The sequence below is a fragment of the Crocuta crocuta genome, unplaced genomic scaffold (assembly GCF_008692635.1).
Source record: "Crocuta crocuta isolate KB4526 unplaced genomic scaffold, BGI_CrCroc_1.0 scaffold204, whole genome shotgun sequence".
NCBI classification, from domain to species: domain Eukaryota; kingdom Metazoa; phylum Chordata; class Mammalia; order Carnivora; family Hyaenidae; genus Crocuta; species Crocuta crocuta.
In genome coordinates, this window is record NW_027529603.1 from 25,576 (window position 1) to 52,387 (window position 26,812).

Consider the following 26,812-nt stretch of genomic DNA (forward strand, 5'->3'; position numbering starts at 1 on the left):
TAAAAGGCTGCTTTAATTATTTCTTATTAATATTTAATAATTAAAAGTATATAACTATTAATTTTCTTCTGTTAACAGTTTGGACTGGACCACATACATCTTGATATATGGAGTTTTATGTTCATCTTCCTGAAAATAATACAAATAATTTTGAATTCTAATTTCAATAATGATTGTTTAGAAAGTACTATCTTTAACTCTTTAGTTCTTTTGTTTGTTTAATTTGTTTGTTTAAATTTTAAGGTTATTTTCAGGGTGCCTGGGTGCCTCAGTCAATTAAGGGTTCAATTTTTTATTTCAGTTCAGGTCATGATCTCATGTTTCGTGAGTTTAAGCCCTGCATCCGGCTCTATGCTGAAAGCATGGAGACTGCTTGGGACTCTCTCTGCCCTTTTCCCCCCTCATTCTCTCTCTCTCTCTCAAAATAAATAAACTTAAAAAGTGTTTAAATAAAAAAATTTCAAGTTTTAATGTTTCACTGTCATCAAATGTAGTAAATCCCTTTTCCCAAATGTATTATAATATTTATTACGTTTCAATGTATCATCATTTCACTAAAAATTTTCTAAGAAGCTGCATTTCAAAAATAAAAATAAAAAAATAAAGGAGGTACACTTCATTTGTCTTGCATATTGCATCTGGCAAACATTAACACACATATTCAGATCTATCTTTCCAATTCTCTAAATGCTTATTTTCATTTTATTTGATCTGTCAACAACTGAAGTACAGAAGTTTTCTATTACTCTTCAGTTCCATCACTCTTCAAAATATAGCTCTAACAGTAAGTGGATGTGCCAATAGGATCAACAAATGCTCAGTGATTTAAAGCACTCTGTGTAAAAATTAAATCCAGGATAGAAATTTGTTTTTAGTCAACTTTATGTCCAGGGCCTACCTCTTGGGTAAGAAAGTCTGGTCACCTGGCTAGAGCTTCCACTAGACTGTACCAATGTGAAAGAGAGGCACAGGTACACAAAAGGGAATCAGAGCAGTGTTTGGAAGAATGGACACAGAGAGCAGACACACCAATGGCAATTATATACAGTCCCAATAAGATCCAATATCCCAAACTCTCACTTCCGTTCTTTGGGAAATGATGGGAGAAATCCCTTAAAGTGCTAGTTGTTACTATGGAAATCATACATAACACGTTTTCTTGGAGGCATAATATTATTTCAGAAATGTATCAGGAACAAAACAGTTTTCAACAATAAAAGATAATAATATTGTTTTTAAAATTCAAAATTTACATAAATTTTTGGGATAAAACAAAATTCTTCAAAACCATCAGGAACTGAGACCTGAGAGCAACTCTGGTACGAGTTCCTTCTCCCCTGCTTTGCCTTTTACAGATTTCTCTTTTTCTCACAAGGGAGGTGTTGGGCCAATTATCTAGTCCCTTGAGTCAAGGAATTCCTGTGAGTTTTGCCTTCAGCCTTACCCCTGGACATTTACCCCAGAATTCCATCCTGTTTTTCTGGCATCCAGATTCTTCTTCTCAGTTCTGCCATTTGCTCTGACAACTTACTTTTGCTTTTGCTTTTGACCCTGCAACCTCTCTGATTCCCCCCAGCTCTGCCTCTACAGCAGGCCAAGGTCTCAGAGTATTGTGCCACAGCCTGGCTCTAACACTCTGGGATTCCCGTCACCTAAGAGGGTGTATCAGACATACATACCCAGGAATACTAACATCTTCCTGAATATATCCACATTCCACACTTAAGATCTATCTTTGAAGTAAAGATAACTATCATAAGTTGTGCCTTCCTTTAAAAAGCATAAGACCAATCCCAAATCTCCTGGTACCTCTGTTTTGGGCAAAGCTGTGTGTACCTTTCATGATTTATGGACTTTGATCACATATCCCTTCATCTTTCATCTTACATGAATTTTAATTTTTACTTATCTATTCTCTTCAGGGAAACGCTCTAAACTTCTAAAAAGCAAAGCAGAGGCCATCAATTCTTCTGTCAGCTGAAATGGTATTCTTCCCAATGTATGGTTTAGTTTTTATAGTTCTTAGGTCATGTTGCACCTACAAACTTTGAGAGGGGGAAAAATGGGAGAGGATGTCATGTGGAACCAGATAAATTTGCAATAAAATTCCAGCTTGGGCTCTGGCATATATAGTAGCATGTACACTAAATATGCTGGCATGTATTTAATGAATGTCTTTAATCAAGGTGCTTGACTTCACTCTGATAAACTTGGGCCAGAACTTTATTTAATACCTGGTGCATGTATGCTCTGATTCTAAGAAGGGGATCATGATGACCCTTGGGAAGCCGAGGCATCAATGTCAGCTGGGACCTTCTGTCCAACAGTCCTCAAAATATCTGAATGCTCCCCTTTACCAGTATCTGTTATAATATCAGCAGCACAACTCCAGATTACCTGCAATGATCCACTTATTTCAGGTCCAGAGATCTGTGTGCAAGACATATACTGGGGACTATGATCTCCTGAGCCTTTATCACCTATAAGGAAGTGAAGGAAGAGGGATTTGTAGACAAGGGAAGAAAAAGAGCTAAGAGGTTTGCCATAAAGCCTCAGCCAATCACACAGGGATCAGGGTATAATCTTGGCCAAGGCAGCTCCCCTCCACTGAGGGAAATTTTTAGACAGGGACTTAACCCAAGATATCTGGTGCCAGGAGTTGGCCAAGGAAGCAAATTCAGCTTTGAGACATCGGCAGTCAATACTTTGGAAGTTGGAGGAAGGTTCTGTAATAGGGGTCTTGGCAACATACTACAGTATCCATTACACTGAGTGAAGTTAAAGCAAGAGCCCCTACATTCTTCCTTGAAATTTTGCATCACAGCATTCTCCTACACCCAAAGTCTTCCAGGGATGTTTTGATTTGTATAAACATTATTAGATGTCACATAGACTTGTTTATTTGTTTTCCAGAAGGTTTTTTAACTACTAAGTAAAGTGAGTTAATTTAGAAACACACCAAAGATGAGGGAGATTTTCCAGCCTCACACAACCTACAACGATGATTTGTAGGGCAGCCTATTACAGTCGTTATCACTGAAACACTGCTGGTAATCTTGAACCATCCTGAAGATATTTTTATAGTGGATATTTAGCTTGCAAAATAGATGGGGTGCAGTCAGCAGGAGGAACGAAAAGTAAGTCTCTCATTAGGATAATCAGGCAGTTAGGGGAGGACCTTGACATATGGATAATGTTTTTAGAAAGTTTCAGAGGCCCAGTTATATGGCAGTTGCAATTAGTATCTAACAAGGAATTAGATTTGTTTATACACGCTTCAGGGGGAAGAAAGATTATAGAGGATATTTTCAAGGCACCAAGTGTGTTGGGACTTGATGAAATATTGAATGACATCCTAAAAAATAACTTTTCTCGAATTGATATTCAGGCCTGTATAACTGGCCATGCTGAGAGAGAAGTGAGCTAATAGGCTTCAGGGTGATATTCTATCCAAACAAGCTTGGAGTAGCTTAAGCAATTAACAAGATTTCTGAGCTGATTCAAGATTATAAGAAAAAATTGTAATGTGTAATATATGCTCATGTGGTAACTCTTAAAAATCATCTCTGATTGTCAAGTGATGAAGCCATAATCACAATACTGGCATCCACAGACTTCCTGACTCAGAGATTTCTGTGAACCCAATATTCTCATTAATTGTATTCCTTTCAGAGATCAAGAACTAGGGGGAAAAAATGACCTTTTATGCATAGTGACAAGATAGGATGTCTTAATGTGAATCTATAGTGATTCTTGACTTCATAAGAGGGTTGACATTCTCCCACAGGATTTATAAGGGGAAGGGAATGATTTACTCCCACTAGACAGGTAGTACATGGGAAAGACAAAGCTGAGGCAAACCTAACTCCTGAAATAGTTGACTGAATACAAGGACACTGGTTCCAGCTTGGACCATAGATCCAATGACTTAATGTATCACATGGAATCCATCTGTGTTTGGAGGTGGCTAGTTACATTTACGATACTAGCTACTATACATCTGATTATACCCAAGACAACACTGAAGACTTATTGTTTACTACAGACAACAGGAAGGGGTGCCTGGGTAGCTCAGTCCAATAAGCATCTGACTTCAGCTCAGGTCATGATCTTACAGTTCGTGGACTCGAGCCCCGCCCCACATTGAGCTCTGTACTGACAGCTCAGGCCTGGAGCCTGCTTCACATTCTGTGTCTCCATCTCTCTCTGTCCCTCCCCTGCTCGCACTCAGTCTCTCTCCCTGTCTCTCAAATATAAAAATAAACATTTAAAAAATTGACTATAGGCAACAGGAAGCTGCAAACCTTTTGTTGCTGAATAACAACAGCTGTAAATTAGGTGGAAAAGATGTGACTTAAAGATGAATTACACAGATATGCAATTATTTTATTCATCCTAGTATTGAGAATAGCCCAAGGCACACTTTTTACTTCCCTTCCTTTGTCATTAACATTTCTATTTTTGAGTAGAATGATACAGAGCTTGATTTTCCTTTTGCACTTTGGGTCTAGGCAAAAAAGAATGAAATATAGACATTGCTTGGACCCTGGTTACTGCATACTATGCATGCCCACCCTTTTTTTTCTACCTGCCTCCAACCAGGCTGTGCTATGAGAGCTATAGGCCCACTGGCTCACGGATGCTACACAATGTGCAGAAAGCCAGTCCTAGACTATTTTGTATTAAGGTAGACCAGGGATTGAATTTGGGAGGTGAACTTCCAGTGGCATATTTCAGGAGACTTCAACCTATAAAATATTAAAAGCTATGTTATTATCTCAAGGGATAACAAGTAGATGAACTTCCTTATAGAAAATTTGGAGAAAAATATTGCCTTCCAGCCGTTAATGATGTATATGACACTGTATCAGGTTCCTGTGCCAAGATATTGTTTTTTACTGTTAATCCTCCAACATCTCAGATTCAGTTTTCATACCTAAAACAGTAATACACATATAATAGTGTGTTCACCACATGGTGGTGCTTTCTCTAAATATTTGAGATGGACTGTTGATAGTGATACCCGCCAAAGGTATACTCTTCTCCCATTCTCTCTCTGTCTCTTTCATCCTGTCTTTGTGGTCCAGAAAGCTGGAAATATTTTGGATTCATGAAAATCTGAGGATAAGAGTAGCCAGTAAGCCATAGCAGCATACCCAAGAAGAACAGTATTATCTCCTGTGAAGAATTCAAATTCCTCTGGGAGGAAGGTGGGGCACATTATATCAGTATTTCATGCTGCTTTCTGTACTACTAAATTAATATACCTTCTGGAATGACAATTCTAGCTATCCAATTCTGCATTCAGTCAACTTCCATGTAAGTGGACCCAGGGTCCAAGAAAAGAAAGCTGTATGTCTTCTCTTCCACAAGGACCACCAATCCTAAATATCTTATTTCTTTTCTATAGACCCTTTGCTATGTCCTCTGCGTAGTTTACCTTAGATTCTTTGCTCCATTGTGTATGACACCATTTTATAAATACGTTCAATTCTTTTTCCCAATTATTTTCCTATTACACTTGTCTGATAAACCCATGGCCTGGATCAATCCGGCTATTAGTTTTCTCCAGAATTATATCTAAAAGCCTGAACAAAGCACAAGACTCATACAAATTTGCAGATTGGTACCAGTTTAAGTTCATGGTTTTGAAACTCAGATCACCTCTCTATGAAGTCCAGCAATTCAGCAATTCAGAACTTTGCAATGCTGGGGAAAAAATCTTCTTGTGTTGAAAACAATACAACATAAAATTGGGGTGGGGGGAAGGCATTGAGGAAAAACCTCCAATAAAGCTTTTCCTTTGGATAAAATTACTCACTGCAGAGGTAAGAATAAAGGATTATCCATTCCTCAGAGGCCTGACATCTGCATTTTAGCTCTCATTAAGTTGAGAGGGAAAAAGATATGTAAAGAAGAAAGCGAAGGTACAGAGCATATCTGGAGAATCTTACTTTGAAAATAACTCTAGAGGTAATACTTGGCATACGGTACTGACTTCAATCAAATAAAAATGAAGCTTAATAAATTTTGACACAGTTATACTAAAAACTTAAACTAAAAATTCTTGTGACTGTTCAAGATTTAAAATATCCCTTGAGCATCCCACTTTCTATGAGCAGGTAGCAGGATGGGAAAGAAGTATATCTCCCAAGGAGGGCATATTTCATGACAGCACTTTAGGTGTGAACAAGAGGAATAACAGAAAGTAAGCAACTCTCCATAAGGTAGAGCCAGAGGCTAGAGAAAACAGTGGGTAAGAGGCACCTTTAGAGGTCACATCAGGGCCTCATTAAAGAATCCCGCACCTCTAGGTCAGAGCATCCTCACAATGTCTACCATCTGAATTTCAGAGTTGTTACAGACCAGTGACTACTGTGTATTTTACATTAACCCTATTTCTGAGTGCAAGTACTTACTGTACTTAACCAAAACTCATGCCACCACCATAAATTATGTTGTAAGCGTTTAGAATTTTTTAAAAAATATGTTTTAATGTTTATTTATTTTTGAGAGGGAGAGAGAGAGACAGAGTGTGAGCAGGGGAGGGGCAAAGAGAGAGGGATACAGAATCTGAAGCAGGCTCCAGGTTCTGACCTGTCAGCACAGAGCCCCAAACAGGGCTCAAACTCATGGCAGGACCATGACATGAACTGAAGTCAGATTCTCAACCAACTAAGCAACCCAGGTGCCCCTAAGGGTTTAGAATATTTTTCAATCGAAGTTCCCTGGGCCAGGAAGAGCTATACCTGGATCTAACTGACTTTCAAATAGGGATTACTTTGCATCCCCAGAGATCCTGAACTTAGACCATGATGCTCTGACTGCATAAGACATGTGGGTTTTCTCAGCTAAGAAGGAGATTAGTAGTCTCAGTGTTTGGAAAGGAGTGACCTGAAGATGTGATGTCAAGAGAGCTCCACTATGGTAGACATTATTTGGGCTCACAATATCTGCTCTGCCTCTCTTTCCAGGCAAGTGAAAGACAACACTTCCCAATGGTAATTTTCCTTAAAGTTAGATGGGGCTAACTGACTAGTTCTGGCCAGTGACTGCAAGTGGAAGTGACTTGTCAATTCTGGGCAGAAAAGAAACACTTTATAAGCTCTCCATGTCCTTTCTTTTCCTGATGCAGAAATCACAGAGGCTTCATGGTGAATTCCGAGAACCAAGAAATTGGAACAGTCAAAATCAAAGAGTCAGAGCATGGAGAAACATTAACCTGGGGAATTACCTGCAGCAAACTAGGAAAGTATGAAAAATAAACTTTCATCATGTTAGACCACTGAGACATAGCTAACCCACAGAATAGACTAGCCTATTCAGACTAGATTGTGATGAAATCATACTCATTTAAAAATCTAAATTATCACTCTGCATTATTTTCCTTCAACATTTTGAGGATATTATCCCCTTATATTTTGAGATCTATTATTGCTGATAAGAAAGTATGTTGCCTTTTAAAAATGTATTCTTATAAGTAATCTTTCTTTCCGCTAGCTTTTATAACAATTTTATCTTTTAAGATCATGCCATTTTACCATGATTTCTTTGGGTGAGATTTGTTTTCATTTTTTTTCCTGCTTAAGTTTCAAAGTACTCCCTCAATTTGATAATTTATGCTTTTCTTCAACTTTAGAAAATTCTTAGCCAAGACTAATGAAAATATTGCCAACTAGATATATATGGGCTCTCATTGTGGTTTCCATATCCTTCAACAAATAATTTAAAGTTTTCCATCACTTCCTCTCTCAATGATGCATTCTAAGTGACTTCCCCAGACTTGTTGTCCAGTTCATGAATTCTCTTTTCATCTGTGTCTGGTTTACTGTTCAGGCTTTGCATTCAGAATGTTTTTTATATAGGGACTTTTTGTAGAGAGACCTTTTCAAACTTTCTAATTCTTTTTATACATTTTTGGTTCATACCTTATGACTTCTGTTCTTTATCTCTTTGAATAGTTTAAGTAAACTTACGGTAAACTTTCTTTCAGCCTTTTGTTATTTCTAGTTCTAAGTATCTAAATTCTCCTAGTTACTGGATCTGTGATTCTCACCCACAATGGTTTATTCACTATGAGTTATCTTCGTGTTGTCATTCTGTTTTCCTTTTTTGTGAAGTCAATGTCCTCTGGACTGTGGAAATGCCTGACATAGCAGTTTTTTGCACAATATTGCAAGTCCAAGGTATTTCACTGGCTCTTAACTTCTTGACCCTTCAAATGCATCATATGCAACACATAATTCTGAAACTTTTTCTCAAGAGAGAGAGTGCAAGCAGGAGAGAGGGGCAGAGTGAGAAGGAGAGAAAATCTCAAGCAAGCTCCATGCTCAGCACAGAGCCTAATGTGCAGTTCAATCCCACAACCCTGGGATCATAACCTGAACTGAAATCAAGGTAGTTGTACACTCAACAAACTGAGCCACACAGGCACTCCTGAACTTTTCATTTCTCAAGGGTATTTTTTACCCATGGACAAGCTAATCATGGAAGATAAACTTTCTCGCTGCTGCCTAGAGGCAGTAAATGAAGCTTTTCTGCTATTCATTTAGGGATGGGACAACCCTTAGAAGCTTAGTAGTAGTTTCCTAAGCATTTGAGACCTGTGGCTAAACATATCTCCTTCTCTGTGCATCTAAAACACAAACCAAGAGGTGCCTGGTTGGCTCATTTGGTTAAGAGTCAGACTCTTGACTTCAGTTCAGGTCATGATCTCCCACTTCATGAGTTCTGTGACAGTGAGTTCGGTGACAGTGCTGAGCCTGCTTGAGATTCTCTCTCTCCTCTCTCTGCCCCTCCCCTGATTGTGGGGGTGCTATCCCTCCCTCTCTCTCTCTCTCTCTCAAAATAAGTAAATAAAATTTAGAAAAAATAAAAATAAAACACAAACAAGCTGTTAAGATCTCAACGTATGTTCAATCACCCCATGGGGATGTTGGCAGAAGTCCCTGCTCACAGCTCTGATATTGCATGTTTTCTTCATTTTTGTCTTGTGGTGATTCCTTTTGCTTGATTTTGTGCTTGGCTATGTTTCCAAATATTCTTTAGTTTTTTTTTCTAACCAGCATTTGCTTGTGCATAGAACTGGTTGTATCTTATTAGACATATTCCTTTTTATATCTAAAACTTACTCTTCATCACACTTTAACTGAGATTAAACTAGAAAATAAAACATAGAACAGCTATCTACTCCATCCAAGAATATGTCACAGGTCTGCATTTTCTAGATATTTCTTATACATTCTCAATCTTCCAATAAGGCTTTGAGATTTAATTTATGCAAAAATGTTAACATCTGTCATTAAGTTTATTCCTGAGAATTTTTTTAAGTCCTACCTGTTTACTCATAAAATATAAATACTTTTATATATAAATATATTACATAAGTACATAAATATAAGTGTATTGTCTTAGCAAACTTTCCATTATTAGGTATATATTTTAACTCATTAGGAGACCTTTATATTAGTTGATTCAGAAGAAGAGATGTCTTGAAATCGAGCAGTAACTGTGGAAATGAAGAAAATCTCAGATTTAAGGGATATTTTTAAATTACACTTGACAAGAAGACTTCAAGGACAGATGTGAGAAATGGAAAAGACAGAGGCAGAGTATGATATCCGTGTTTGTATCTTGATGGTGGATGGAAGTGCCATTGATTGAGAGGGAAAAGACCAATAAACCCACAGATGTAGAGAGAGAATGGGAAGTTTATTTTTGCAGTAAACTTTTACTGAGAAGTCTTTTTTCTTGAATAATTTATTGCACCATGTATCTTGCAGTAGGCACAGCTTCATGGAAACATATGAGCCACTGGAGAGGCTCTGAGTAACTAGAGAGGGCAGAGATGAAGGGCTAATAACAAGGCCCAGGAGCTAGACAAGACATCTAAATCTCCTCTCCCAGAGGGGTTCTAAGTCGGTCTGGAGGTCAAGGGCAGCTTGTTTTCATGCAGATGAAAGACAGATCTTGAGATAACATTTAGAACACCCTCTTTCCATATCTAGTCCATCACAACTAATACAGTCTTCAGTGATTAACACAAAATAAAGTAAAATAAAATGTTATCTTTCTGTATTGAAAACCTGCAGGGGGAAGGCTTCATAGAAATAAAATGTCCAGTTACTCGAAATGTAACGTTTCTTTCTCAATCACTCTCCAGCATCTTTATGCCGGAGTCATCAGCACGGTCATTAGCCTCTTAACGTAGCTGTGGGTGCTTTGTGTGTGAAGTAGATGGAGTGCATTTTGAAAGGTTTTGTGGTGGATGGTCTCGCTATGATAGGGTGTTGAGAGATAGCCTGAGGCACTTCTTGTCCAACATTGTGCATGTCCCTAACGAGAGAAGAATGATTTCGTTGCCAGACAAATATGTGTGCGAGACTAATAAGGCAGTTAGAGCTATTATCGGAGCAAATGAGCCACCTAAGTGACAGCATGACTGAAGTGTAGATAGACTACATTTGCCTCTGCCTTTGCCTGCAAACATGAATTCATAGGCAGGCACGCTCTGTCAGTCTTCTTAAGGAAACCATTATGGGATTTAAGATTGCAAACTCAGAGCTGGCTTCTTTCCAGACTGGAGAGTACATAAAGTTGCACCAAAAAGGAGCCCACAGAAACACAGTCAGTTCTGTCATGGGAAAGAGAAAAGGCCATATTGCCATTTTATTGCTTTATTGCCCTCCCCCACCTCAAAAAGAAAAAAAATCCATAGCTTCATGGATCTCATAATCATCTCTGCTCTAATTGAAAGATAAGGCAGGGAAAAGCAACAAAAGAAAAATTTCCCCAATATAGCTTCCTTTACGGAATGTAAGAACTTTTGGAAAAGATAAGAATGACTTAATTAGTTAATTAATTCTACAAACATATACTGATGCCCTACTCTCTACTAATGAGGCTTCTGTATCCCTGGATGAACAAAATGAGGACTGAATCCTCAGTCAAGCTCAGGTATGTATGGCCAGCCATTAACAAACTTGTAAAACAGTACTTTTGGTGCATTCAGGCTCTTTACTCCCCTAATTGTTTCTTATTTTCCATTATTTTTTTCTCCTTTTCGTCATCTACCTCAAAGGCTCCTCTCAAAACTCCCTGACACAATGAGCTGTTTAAATGGCCTATGTAAGATAACCAAAATAAGACAAGAGAATGTTCCTTACTGTAAAAATAGTATAAATTTAAACAAAAAGGCTACATTATACACAGTGAAATCACAAGCAAAACAAGAATGGCTGATTTCAATTTGTTAAATAAAATGTTTTAAAAGTCCCCATTTGTTTCTTTCCAATCCATTTCACAGGCAGCTGAGAGAGGACACGGAATAAAATGTAATTCTAATCACATCATCTCCCCCATGAAAACCTCAACAGCTTTTTTAATAATCTTAAGATAAAAATCAAATCCTAAAAGTAGCCGTCTAAGCTTTGTATGGCCATCTATTTCCCCTCTCCTTCTAGCTCAGTAAGTATCAACCAACTAAGCTTTTTTAGTTATTAAAGAGTGGATCTTTCCACATCAAGAGATTCTAAGCCTGCAATGGTTCACCTCTCCCTCTACTGTCCTCTAAGTCTCAAGACACCCCTCCCTACTCTCTCTCTCTCTCTCTCTCATCATCTGCACAATTTACCTCTTAGTTCTCCATTTAAAATACCAGTTCCTTGGGGAGATAAAAAATCTCCTTCCTTTTCCATCGTTCTCTCTCACATGCCCATGTGTCCCTTTCCCCATAAGACTTCTCACACATAGTTGTTATAATTATTTATGCAATTACTATTTAATTTCTTTCTCCCCTCTGTCCTGTAACCTCCACAGGGGTAGGACTGTGTTTTGTTCAATACTATCTGCCTAGCATGCAGCACAGTACATAGTAGATATCTATATGTATTTATTGAATGGATAAGTGAACAGCTAGAATATTAAGATCAATAAAAATGACAACACAAACACGTTCATCATTAGGCATGATTTCTGAACTTAGATTCAAATTAGTTCTGCGTTTCTTGGCAAATAAAATGAAAATAAGAAATTGATCGGTTGGGATCAACTATATAAGGCAAATCAAACCATTTCTTCATGACAACAAAACCTATCCGGTCAAAAAATGTAGAAAACTTTCTCAAAGAGATAATATCCCTTCACCGGACTGAGCACAGTGTATAATTACACATGTGTATGATCCTTGATGGGTGCACATTACGATAGACTATAAACTTCCCAAAAGCACAGACCTTGTCTATTTTGTTCACCATAATATTCCAGAACATAACACAGTGCCTGAAATATCAGGAGGTGCTGCTAGTCGTTCCTCCCTTATTAACCCATCTAGTCTTTCATTCAGCAAATATTTACTCAGCAGTTATCTTTGTAGCACAGTCCAAGAGACTAAAGAAATACCATGAGTAAATGATGGAAAGAGTAAACCTGATAATTTTTTAGCAACAGTAGTCACAAATTCCGAATGGGTGTTTTGGAGTTTTGTTGTTTTTGCTGCTGTTGTTGGCGTAAGTATTAGAGAAAACACTAAAACATGTGAAGTCATGCAACAAGAAGCACAATGAAAGTTTTCCCACAAACTACACTTCTTAAAGGTTCACTGTGTTTCAGGAGTAAAATGTGGAGTGACCAGAGGTGATGAGAGGGAGCAGGTCCCTTAGTACCACTTCTCTCTGCTGAGTTAATGGCAGAAACTGGAGAAACACTCAAGTCTGTATTTGCTGATGCTGGTGGGTGCTGCCGGAGTTCTTCTGTGCTTACTCTTGTTCTAAAATGTTCTGTAGATTGAGGCTGCTTCACCAAACTGTCTTTTCTTTAAAGCAGAAGACAGTGGAGATTCAAACACTTTTCTTTCTTCTCTCAAATCAACCTAGTGCTTATAGTATCCCAAGTCCATGTAGCTGTTATCATGTGAAATCCTTTACAGTTAGTAACTATACAGAAATATGTAGGAGGGATGTGGGGGCACCAAAACCAAAATCATGAGTCTTGGGCTATCGCTCCTTAATGTTAAGTACACTTAGGACATTCTTCTTTAATTTCTTAAAGTAGGATAAACCAATCATCTAAAGAAATGAGTAATCTGATCTCTTCTCATTCAAGGGCATGTTTTGAGGCACAAAGATTAGAAGAGGCAATTGAAGAGGCACCTGGTGGCTCAGTCCATTAAGCATCTGACTTCAGCTCGGGTCATGACATCATGGATCCTGAGCTCTAGCCCCAAGTCAGGTTCTATGTTGACAGTGCGGAGCCTGGAGCTGCTTCAGATTCTGTGCCTCCCTCTCTCTCTCTCTCTCTGCCCGTCCTCCATTCACACTCTGTCTCCCTCTCTCTCAAAAAAATGAACATTAAAAAATCATTGAAAAAAAAGAAGCATTTGAAGATAACTCCCTGTGGATTATCTGCATGTGTAAGGACCTCCAGCATAGTGATCCCATTTCATAATTCATAATTCCTCTGCATCTCATGAAATCTAATTATGAACATCAGCAAGCCTACTGAAGTTCTGGAGAGATCACTCCACTTGTGTATGAATCTGAGCAACAGGTAAATTCGGTCTTAATCATGAAGCAAAACTGGATGGCTGTTTTCTACTGAATGGATATATCCCTACTAAATCTGTTGACGTCATTTAATCACTCTGGACATCATTCTCCTTCACACAAAATGGGGACAAAATACCTGTCTTGTCTATTCCACAGAGTTTTCTGAGGATAAAGTGATTCAAGGTATGTGAAAATGTTCCCTGACATTTCAAGGGGGATGGTAAGTCATGTGCATAAGCTCCTCAACCTCGATGAGCAAAAAAATATCCACCTTTTCCAAGCACATTCTTCCATGTTCTTCCACTCAGTTTTCCCATGGGATATGTGTGGAGTTTTTGAGTGGAGCATTAAAAGAAGGTTTTCACTTTCTATTCTCACCAATGTTTAACACTAAAAATATATATTAAATACACAGCTTACTCCTCTTTTGCCTGGAAATATCTATACTTAGGTCTCCCTGGATGAAAATATTAGCAAACTTTCTAATATGTGAGTTTTAAAGTAGCTCAACTTAATTTTAGCTCCAGTTATTGTCACAATGTAAAATCTATTTGGATATTTAGGGGCCCCTGGGTGGCTAGGTTGGTTAAGTGTCCAACTCTTGGTTTCAGCTCAGGTCATGATCTCACAGTTTGTGGATTCAAGCCCTGAGTCAGGTCCCGTGCTAGCAATGTGGGACCTGCTTGGGATTCTCTGCTCTCCTTCTCTCTCTTCCCCTCCCCTGTTTCTCTCTCTGTCTGTTTCTCTCTCTCTCCCTCCCTCAAAATAAATAAATAAACAAGCATTTTTTTAAAAAAAAATCTATTTGGACATTTAAAAATATATAGAATAAGGAACGGAAGATTGATTGATTGACTGCAAAGCAGGGAAGAATATCAATCAGAAAAACCTAAATAACTTCTAAAACAAAACACAAAATTGTGCATCCTTCTCTTAGTGAAATAGTCCAAATGAAAAATCAAGTTGCTGTTACTCTCATTTTAAAACCTCAGCAATATCTAAAACGAATGAGTCACAAATGCTTGTTTTTCTATCATTTACCTCAGCTTTTCCTTTTCAGCGACATTTTTGAAAGTAGAAATAATGTTGATGGTAACTTCCTTTTAAAAGGCCCAATATGGAGTCACTTGTGCTATGCCCCACATCTGCAAACCAAAACTTATTACCTAAACTAACTGCAATTTCAACATCTCCCAGGAGTACAATCTTAAACCAGTCGATCCAGAATTTCCTGGTCAGGACTAGTGAAATCTGCCTGATCAACCCCTTCTGTCCTCCAAAGAAAAATGAGGTAATCTGCTCTTTCCTTGTCCCTGCTCACTTCAGCCTATAAAAGTCTCCTGCTTTCTTCAGTTCTTTGAAGCTCCTTTCCATCTGCTAACATGGGATGCTGCCTGATTCATGAACCACTGAAGAAATCCAATAAGATCTTTAAAGCTTACTCAGTTGAATTTTGTTTTTTAACAGCTTCATCTCATGTTCTAGAAAAATAGAGCAGAAATCTCCCCACCCGTGGTGCATTGGGTATAGAACTGAGTAAATTATTTAAACAAACCAGAGCACCTATGCTTGCACTGACTTTTGAATGATTCTCTTTGATATGAGTTACTTCCCTATAGTGGGCACTCAGCTCTAATCTGCACTGTCCATTATTTCCCAGACTTTTCTACTTCACAGTCTGTTATATATCATAGAATTATCAAAGCTCCAGTTGATTTCTTGACTGTGAGAATGAGGAGGCTTATATCAAATCTGTTTTTAGTGACTTTACCTAAACAAGAAAGTGTATTCACTAAATCAATCATTCAAAAACATTTACTGATCTCATTGTGTACTACAACAGTGTTAAATAATGAGATAAAGAGGTTAAAGGCCACAGTTTTGCCTGCAAGGGTGTTACCACTCTGTTGGTATAATTAAGGCAACAATTACTATGTAGATATACAAAACAATCAGAGAGAGAGAAACACACACAGAGAGATTACTACAGAAGCATAGATAAAGGTTTTCTAATTCAGATATGCCCCAATTGGAGACTGTTGACCCAGAGAAGATGTAGGCAGGCTAATCAGAAGCATAGCATCTTATATGATTGGTTTATTTCAATAATAATTATATTTAAGAATATGTCTGCATAAAAATAGTTTCCAAAAACATTTTGGTAACTTATAGTTGTACATTTACATGCTAAATTAAGTAATACATATTCACTACATATCTAGATCATTTCTAAATAAGATTAAACACTGAAATATTAATTACTAAGCATACATTTTATATACTTTAGCTTCTTATTTTACATGGTTAAAAGAGGCTAGATATTTGAAGCTATTAATAAACTTGTTCTTTTTTGCCACAATGAGAAGCTGTACTATAAGAAAGCAAATCCCTATAAAAACTATGAGATGGTATATTCATAAGCTTTGCCAGTCAGCTACAAGATGCTGGCATATGACACATAGTTCATAATTATCTATGTCTAAGCTTCCTCTATAAAGTCTAAGTTATTAATATTTAAAACTTATCATCAATGTGTATAAATGAAACTATAAGAAGCAACGAGGGCAAAAGGAAACAATTTTATGTGCCCAGTATGCAAGGTATATATGATGTGTTATTGTTAAGGAAAAAGGAGAGTAATTTTATTATAAATTAAGTCCACTGGTTGCTCCAGAATGAGGATGAAAAAGGTATAGGACAAAGCCAGAATGGATATGGAAAGTTGCAGAAGTTTTGCAAAAAAAGAATTCAATCTCTAGTAGTAAAAACTGGCTAAGGGTTGATGGATTTTTAAAATATGAGCTTTAGTATCAATAAGATACCGATGCAAAACTAGTGTTTGCTTTCCTCTCTGTTAAAATGCCAACAATTTCTTGGATTATTGCTATGCTCTTAATAAGAGTTTATAAAAGATATTCTTTACCATTTTTTTTAAGTAGGCTTCACACCCACCATGGGTCTTTAACTCTACACCCCGAGATCAAGACTTGCATGCTCTACCAACTGGGCCAGCAGGCAATCTGCTTTACCTTTTGAGTAATACACTATTAAAAAACAAAATTCAATAGAGTAAATGTGAATGTCTAATTGGCTTTATTAAGCAATTAATGAGTGGAGCAGCATCCCATCTAGCAAGTAGAGGGGAGCTTTAAGGAGTTGTACAAAATGGAAGGTTTTTAGAGGAATGAGGGTATGACAAGAAAGTTATTAGCGAAAGAAAAGGAAGGACTGTCCTAGGCAAGATCATCTCTTTTGTGGGGAGGTCTTATTAGGTAGATTACCTCATCTTCCTTTGGGGGATACAGAGGTACCACTTGACAGATTACCTTATTGCCGCTTATCAGAAAATTCCTGACTGACAGGTAAAGACTTACATGTCTAGGTGAGGTAGAAACTACAATTAGATTAGATATTAAGCCCCAGTTTGGTGACTCAGCCTGACCCAAATGACACCACTTTGGGCCTATCATTTTCTTTTTAACACCACTAGGGAAGTAAAGAGTGTGTTTTATCAGAATATTTCCTATGCTTAAATGTTGAGTTTATCATCTCCTTGCTTATTCAAAAGAACTGAGTCTTCTTGCTTTTAAAAGAGCTAAGGATTTTTTTTACAGTTTTGTTATCTCCTATATTTACTTTTGAAATCTTTTACTGTCACTTCAGTTAAATGGCAGCCAAGCATTGTTTCTCAATGACTCATAATCAGATTTAACCAAGTATTCAAACCTCTTGAAAACATTTAATATTTTGCCTTCCCCAAATCTAATCCGAAATACCTTTTACACTTAAAACTATACATGGGGTTTCCTAGAGGGCCCTTAGAAAGTCACTAAAGATCTGTCACCTCTTAAAAAGAGGTATAGATAAATAATAATAATTAGATTTTTTGATATGTTGAATTACATGGGAATTTTTGTAAAATAAGAAAAGATACTTAACCTACTGCATGCATAAATGTTAACATAAATATTTTTTTTAAATATTTTTATTTATTTCTAGGAGAGAGAGAGAGACAGTGTTAGCAGGGGAGGGTCAGAGAGAGAGGGAGATACAGACTCTGAAACAGGCTNCCAGGGGCGCCCGGGTGGCCCAGTCGGGTAAGCATCCAACTCTTGATTTCAGCTTAGGTCATGATCTCAGCATGAAGCCTGCTTAAGATTCTCCCTCTCCCTCCTCCTCTGCCCCTCCCCTGCTCCCACATTCTCTCTCTCTCAAAAAATAAAAATATAAAATAAAATAAAAATAAAAGCAATCTGGGGTGCCTGGGTGGCTCAGTCGGTTAAGCATCTGACTTTGGCTTGGGTCATGATCTCACGATTGGTNTAAATATTTTTTAAGTTATATGAAATTTCTAGAAATGTATCAATGCCCTTGATTGATGTCCATGATATGTCCTGCACTACTATGCCTGATACCAAATGAAAGGTGTAAAGGCCATGAACATGGTGCCCCAAGTTGGACCACTTTGACTTGAACATTATTTTGAGTTAAAAGCAATCAAAACCCAGGGGCGCCCAGGTGGCCCAGTCGGTTAAGCATCCAACTCTTGATTTCAGCTTAGGTCATGATCTCAGCATGAAGCCTGCTTAAGATTCTCCCTCTCCCTCCTCCTCTGCCCCTCCCCTGCTCCCACATTCTCTCTCTCTCAAAAAATAAAAATATAAAATAAAATAAAAATAAAAGCAATCTGGGGTGCCTGGGTGGCTCAGTCGGTTAAGCATCTGACTTTGGCTTGGGTCATGATCTCACGATTGGTGGGTTTGTGCCCCACATCGGGGTCCATACTGTCAGGATTCCCTCTCATTCCCTCTCTTTCTGACCCTCNAACAATCAAAATCTAGAAGATTCAGAAAAAAACGTTTTACTTCCCTTTCAACTGCCTATGTTTACACCGGAAAGGAGAGCCTGTACCAGGAAGATTACTCTTTACCTAAGGAATTTATCTGCATAGCAAGGCAACCCTTGTTTTCCAAACACCTCCTCTCACTTCACTCTCCCGCTCATGGCTTTCCTCCACTCCAGACCTCCATCTCTCTTCTTAGTTCAAGATGTCACATAAGCCTCATGTTGCCTATCTTCAGAATTTCATGTTATGTGGATTCCCCTTAAGTACAAAACTAAATTTTATTTTTTTCCTGTTAATCTGTCTCATGTCAATTTGATTCTTAGTCCAGATAGAAAGACCTTGATGGGAAAATTAAAATTCTCCCTTCCCAACAAGGGGTTCAGAACAAATATCCCTGAAGTGTGCTATTTAAGCATGTGGACTATTTTGAGCTAATGGCAACTAAGAATCTGTAGTTTTAGGAGGAACCTTTACCTCTCCCTTACCTACCAAGAAGAATCTAAATTGGGGATCTGCCCCAGAATAAGAGTTTCCAGAGATAAATCTTACCTGAGTGACTCTATTTGGGAGGGCAAACATCTAATTACCAATCATCTGCTCTCCTTGTTTCTCTGTGAATTGCCCTCCTCCTCTTTGAAGTCCCTATTCCATTCCTTCACTCAGAATGGCATATATATCTCATTTTACCTTTCTTTCTTTGAACCTCCCATGTATGTGAGGGTCCCACGTGTACAAAATTAAATTTTATTTTCTCCTGTTAATCAGTCTCACGTCAATGTACTCTTAAACCAGCCAGAAGAAACTGGTGGGTTCATGAGATTGCTAACCCAAGATCAAGAAGAACAAGAAGTAATTCCACAGGACTGTATGAATTTATGAAGGATGATTATGGGTTTTATTTGAAACATTACTGATGTTTTAGTGTTCTATTTCCCAGATAGAAGGAATCCTTTTCTCTTTTTCCTTAAGCTACATATAACTCATAAAAAATAATTAGTAGGGGGGCGCCTGGGTGGCTTAGTCGGTTAAGCGTCCAACTTTCGCTTAGGTCATGATCTCGCGGTTCGTGGGTTCGAGCCCCGCGTCGGGCTCTGTGCTGACTGCCAGCTCGGAGCCTGGAGCCTGTTTCAGTCTGTGACTCCCTCTCTCTCTGACCCTTCCCTGCTCACGCTGTCTCTCTCTCTCTCTCCTAGAAATAAATTTAAAAAAAAAAACATTAAAAAAAATAATTAGTAGATTATGCTTTTGTAAACAGAGGTGAAACATTTACCCTTTTATCCCTGCCTAATCTCCCCCAGAATTCAGAAATGTTTGTGTATTCTCATTTGCATGGCAATATAATTAGTTTCATAGGTTCGATAAAAATCTGTCTTCCTTGTAACAGAACATAATTAAAAATATTGATTATACAACCAAGACTTTGACTGTAATGTCATATTTGAGAATGATGTGCATAGAATCAGATATGACCAGACAGTTTTAAGGAACTAAGGTCAATTTTAAGGAGCCAATGCTTACAAAGCCCTTTCAGGAAAACCAGCCCGGTGCCTGGTTTATACGTTTCCGGCCTTATCAGTAAGGAAAGTCACTCGTGGAAGGGCCAGAAAACAGGATATATTGGGGAGCTCAACAAGAGAGAAATTCATCCAAATCTATAAGTACAGCAAGTAAAACCTGGTAACAAGTTCTTGTCTCAGCTTGTAAGCCTCAAGCGGCTTTTAAATGTCTAATCTACAACTCCTTATAGGAACTTCCAACAAAGCCAACTTTAAAAGGCTGACGTGGATAATTACCACTTCTTATCAAATCTAAGAAGACCAAATTTATTTTGTGATTGAAAATAATCTTACTCTGAATATCACTGATCAAAAGTGAGGTGACTATACAGAGAAGTTTTATGTTTCAAGAGGAAACTGTAGCACAGTCTTTTCAGATCACATTCTGGTCCTCATTGTCTCTAAGTTATTTTTCACCTCTTTATAAACTTCATGATATTGTCACCCACCTGTAAAGTATATGAGGTCCTGTCACCTTACACAAATTGTCAGTATTTGCCAAATTTGAAATTTTTAAGGCTTTCTTCAACATCTGACTAAAACGGTCCAAACATTTCCAGTTTTTCTCCTACTATCCTGACTTGGAATCACTAAGAATTAAAGCCTGACTGCTCAGATCCCTATTGGAACTACATTATCTTCTAGCTGGTCTTTCCCCCTGGATCTGAAGAAGACCCATGAGCTGAAGCCAGATGACTTGATGTAAACTTCAAAGGGCTCATTACTCAGTAGATCCTGTATCAGCACCTTCAGGTTTCAAAGTGCAGCTGTACGGATCACTGAGGAAGTTCATCAGAAATCCTGCATCTTCTATGCTCTTCTGGGAAATAATCACAACTGTTGTCAATCTCACCAAAACCTCTCTGACATCTATATCATCACAAAAATATTCCAACTGCAAACTGGGAAATCTGTCACATTGCCATTGGCATCCTCATTGCATTATCTAGAGACACATCGAGCCCAGTATCTTGGAATCTTCTTGATTGGCTACTTTCTGGCCTCAGTAACTGGGTTTATAGTCTGTTTCAACCATTAATGTTTGTTCTCCTTTTAATTCCCATAGGAATCCTCCTTGTTAAATACCCAGCTGCTCACACCACCCAGCAAATACCCTCTACGCCTCTCAGGAGATAGTTCAGCTTGCCCTTAAATAACACAAACACACTTTAACAAACTACTGGACTAGTTTTCTGAAGTTATTCAATGGAATGCCTGGTTTCCCTAGGACAAAAGGGAGGACTGACCAAGACCAAGGACCTTAATCGTCTTTCAGCCTGACTAAACCTTAGATAGGCTTCTTCCTGCCTCTAGACCCCTGACCTCCCTGTCTGAGAACATTTACTTCAAGAAAACTCTAATTGTAATTTCTGTCTTGTTATTTTTGTTATATAAATCTTTTTAAAAGCCTCTCATCAGTTCTACCTTCAAGGAATGGCTTTCTTACAAACCTGGGAGCCATCCTTCTAAAATATAATCATTGAGGGCGACAATGTCCCATCTCCCAGTTTCTGTGGAAGGGCTATGAGCTTAACTTGGGCAGGCAGCTTACTCTAAGTTGTAAAATTATCTCTTGCCATGAAGATACAAAAAAAGTTTATTTTTCCTTTGGATAAAGGCAATTAGCAAACAAAGATGACCTAAAATCCTTCTTCCTACCCTAGCTCTCCTTTACAGTAGCTGAGCTCAGACATAATTATAGTCTCCTACAAACTATTGTAATAGCCTTGAGTAAAATCTTCCTTGTTTGTTTAACATTGTCCCATGTTTGACAGGCTACTATGGTCTATCAAGAAGTATCTCATAGTTATGATAGATCAAATGCATTAAGCCCATTCTACAGCAATCTGAACAACCTTGGACAAGTTATCCACTCTGATCTTCAGTCTACTAACCCTTCCAAACATGGATGTTACCATGGGATTTTTGTAAAGATTAAAATCACTGATGTTTGTAAAACCTATCTCACTGCCCAAAGAATCTCACAATCTACAACACTTGTTAATGCCTCTTCCTCCCAACCCATCTCCTTGGCCAGTCACTTAACACACCACAAGATGATTTATTTATTTTACATGTTATATGTCATAGATATCAGAAGCTTTTTAAGAGATTACACTTAAACTGCAGTTATTCTTTTAATGAATAATTTCAGATATAAATTCCCTGAAGAGATGCTGCCTCCCGTTGTTCAAGGCAGTGTACCTTGTGGGCACCATTTTGGCAATCCGTAAGTAGATAACAGTCTGGAGGAGCCGAAGAGTCGGAAAGACCAGGGATGTGGAGAGTGAGCAGAAGCAACAGAAAAGCTAAGATTGAAAAGCAAGGATCTATACACTTACACAACCCAACAAGAGCTTCTCCCAGATTAGAAGCTCCCTAAGGCCTACGTCTGCTTCAGGCAACCAATGCTGTCATCTCTATCCTGAACAGCACCTGGAGGTATTTTCCCTGGAAGCTGTGCTCTTTTTTAAACCACGTATTGTTTTAGGCTAATAACCTACAATCCTATTTTATGAAACAGTTTCAATAAATGCAATCTTTTGTCATTTTCTAAAATTAACTCTCTCCCTTTATTAATACTTGTTCTTTCACATTGGGAAATGTGAATAGTAAGTGCCCTTTTCATTGGTTTCATTCATCTGTTAAGTATCAAGGGGCTAGTACTTCAATCAATACATGCAATCCTTCGGAATTAAATTGCCCTGCTAGGAAGCCAGAGAAAACGTCTTCATGTGATGAAACACTTTGTGTTTCTCTCAGTTTCCTTTGCTCAACTGTTTTGGAACAAATACACATTTTTGCCTAATTTAAATATCACCTGTAAACGTTTATAATCATCCTCAGACATCATCATGTAAAAATGGGAGGAGTGTTTCCTATTTCTAAAAATAGTATTGTGATTCTGACAGCAGTTTTCAAAAAAATTTTTTTAATGTTTTTATTAATTTTTGAGCGAGAGAGAACATGAGCAGGGGAGGGGCAGAGAGGGAGAGAGACAGAATTTGAAGCAGGCTCCAGGCTCCAAGCTGCCCCAATATGGGCCTAAAACTCATGAACCATGCATGAGATCATAACCTGAGTTGAAGTCCTCAATGACTGAGTCACCCAGGCACCCCTGACAGCATTTTAAAAAACGTATTTTGGTAAATTGAATCATATAAAATGTAGAAGAGGCTCAGAATGTTTAAATAACCTTTGTGATAACTGACTGGATTAGGGGAATCCAGTCGTCTCGAAACTCAGATCATTGTTTACCTCAGTGGGAGGGTGGGCCATGAAATGACTCATGTTTCCCACCCCACCAAGTTTGGTGTCTGACTTCCCCCAGCCATGGAGAATCTGAAACAGCTCTGGGGCTGAGGAAACAAAGGGAAGAGGTCAAAATTACTAAAACCTAGAAGCTTAGAAAGAGGGTCTCTCACATAAACCTGTGATAATAATGTGCCATAAACTCAAGCTTCCATACCATAGGTTCAAACACAAGTACACTCACAGTATAAAATGCTCACCTTAAAATAAAGGGATTGATCTTCCTTACTGAGGGCCCACTCTGTATTACATCATGTAATAGCTAAAACATATATTAGCGGTTCAAAGTATGGCTCAAGAATCCCTAGCACCCGCAGAACCCTTTCAGGGACTCTGCAAAAAGTCAAAACTAATTTTGTGATAGTGCTAAGATGTTACATGTCTTTCTTCATTGTGTTGGTATTTGTACTGATGATGTGAAATTTATCACGGGAAAAACTCATGGTACCTAAGCACGAATCAAGGCAGTGACACCAAAATAAAAATATACCAGTAATAACTGTAGTCTTCACAGCCATGAACTCACATGTAAGAAAAAGATTAAAAGGCTAGCCTCACTTAAGACTGTTTTCAATGAAGCATTGAATTAATTAATTAATAATTTAAAAATTATTGAATTTTTCAATGATTTAAATTCTTTTAATTTTTAAAAATTTTTCAATGATTTAAAAAATCATTGAATAATTCAATGAAACACTGAATTAATTTAATTAATAATTAAAAATTATTAATTGTATTAAATTTTACCTTTTAAATTGCTCATCTTTTTAATATTCTATATGATTAAGTGGAAAGTACACATACAGTCATCAGTTGAGAGCGAAGCACTATGGTTGTCTCGAAGAAAGACATGTGATTATTTGAGTTGTAAGCTACACTTACCACTTTTTTCATAGAGCACAATTTTTTCTGGAAAGAACAGCTGACACAAAGTGGTTTTCAGACTTGGGTGTTTGGCAGATGTTTCCTTGAAAATGAACAAAGTGAACTTGTCACTTCAAGAAAAACAACTAACAGTATATGTGGCCACTGATAAAATTTGAACTCTCAAATGAAAGTTTGAATTTTGAAGACCTGTATCTACTACCATGAGCTTGACAGCTCTCTGATACCTAAAGATTTTCCTGATCCAATAGGTGGTGAGTTTAACACATGTGATTTTTGTTTACATCTTGTGATAAAATGTGCCAACATTTAAAAGACCTGCATAACTCAGTAAACCAATATTTTCCAAATGATCCATGCATAATGCATAAAACTATATATGGGTGAAATAACCATTCAAAGTGCAAAGCAGACTGATGGATTTTAATATTACACAGTACAGAACATTCACTGATATGGTTTAAGATTCCAGATTGCAGCAAACCTTTTATAAACTACCACTTGCTGAGTTCGGGTATATATCAAAGGAGAATATCCGCAAGTATCAGAAAAGGCTATAAGAATAGTCTTCTCTTTTCCAACTATGAGTTTGTGTGAGGCCACATTTTCTTCATGCACTTCAACCATAACAATATATTGCATCAAATATAGAGGGTATATATGACAATCCAGCTGTCTTAAAGATGTTAAAGAGATTGACAAAATATTTTAAAAATGCCACTTTCTAAAGTTGTTTTTGAAAACACAGTTGTTTAGTTAAAAAAAAAATATGTTGGAGCACCTGCGTGGCTCAGTCGGTTAAACGTCTGACTTCGGCTCAAGTCATGATCTCACGGTTGGTGGGTTTGAGCCCCATATCGGGCTCTGTGCTGACAGCTAGCTCAGAGCCTGGAGCCTGCTTTGGATTCTTTATCTCCCTCTCCCTCTGACCCTCTACTCCTCATGCTGTCTCTGTCTCTCTCTCTCTCTCTCTCTCTCAGAAATAAATAAAACATTAAAAAAATATATGTTATTTATGGGGACACCTGGGTGGCTGAGTCCATTAAGTGTCCAGCTCTTGGTTTTGGCTCAGTTCTTGATCTCACAGTTTGTGGGTTCGAGCCCTACATCGGGCTCCAAGGACAGTGCAGAGCCTGCTTGGGATTCTTTCTCTCCCACTCTCCCTGTCTCTCTCAAAATAAATAAATAAACTTTTAAAAAATCTGTTATTTACGTTAATATATAATGGGATTATTATTGCTATTTTAAAATAAATAAATATTATAGAAAATTTCTCAGTTTTAATTTCTAATATAGTAAATATCCATAGATAGGTAACTCATATAAATAAAAGGTTTTTGAAGTCTTCAGTAATTTTTAAGAGTTAAAGGAGTTTTGGGTCAAAATGTCTGAGAACTGCTGCTTTAGATATATCATCTCATTTTATCTTTAAGATATTAGATTATTGTTTTATTTTCAGGTGAGCTGCCTGAAATTCAGAGGGGCCAAGTAACTTGCGGAAGGTCAGTCAGCTGGTTGGTAAATGCCAGAGTTTGTATAATTAGCATGTATATGGTAGATGAACATAGTGCAAAACAGCCAAGTAGATCAAACAGGAAAACAACAACAAACAAAAACAAAAAACATAACAACTGGACACTAGATATCTTATAGTTGATCAAGAGATGAAAACATAAGAAACTGAGGTTTATAAAATATATATTTTTGTTAACTGTTCCACAAAAATGTTTGCATGCCCTAAAGTTCTAATGGGGAATCCTGTTATCATTCAGAGGGATAGCCAATGTCACACAAGCTTATGTGAGGGTTACAGTGCATTTGACTGGGATTGCACTGGTTACCTATTTGGAGGTTCTAAACGCTGTAGCAGATGGCTGGACAGGTTTGTCACCAAGTGACTTAAATCCTTGGGATGATAAGTACACCATCCTGCCTTCGCCTAAGAGAAGGAAGCGTGGCAGGGCTTACATTCACAGAGTACCTGTGACCTGGATGGTTCCACACACGTTACATCTCATTTAATCTTCACACAGTCCCTAAAAGGTAAGAGGTTTCCTCATGTTTAAAACAGGACCAGGATGAAGGCTTCAAAAGGTCTTGTGAGGATGAAGATGAGTGAGTGCAAAACAGATGACCCTCTGAGAACACTGGGTCCTACATACAGGCCAGATTCTGAGAATGAGAGGAAAAAGGGACAGACCAGCAGATCAGTTAGAACGACAACAACCGAGGCCTGATTACCCACATGGCCACCTCCATTTTGAGTCACAAAGGATTGGTTTAAGTGATAGGCTAAATTCTGCAGCCAGATGTCTCCAGGTGTCAAAAGTGTAGTGCTATGGAGACCAAGATTTTGGCCAGCGCTGATAGTGAGAGACATTTTTACGAATAAAGATATTACCTTTAAAGATTATTAGCATTCTACTATGTTCACCTCCCTACTCTCACTTAAGATGAATTTTTCATGTGTTAAATTTGCATAATTCATAATTCTAGATTTCTCTATTTTTCTGACAGCCAGCTAACTAAAGACTGTAAGGGGAACTAAAATTCTATGTATTTGGGTGTGTGCTGTCTAAAATATCCTAATTATATGTTTATAAGTTACAACATATGTGTGTTTATATGTTATGATAATTTGTGCATTAAAGATAACACAAACAAATAAT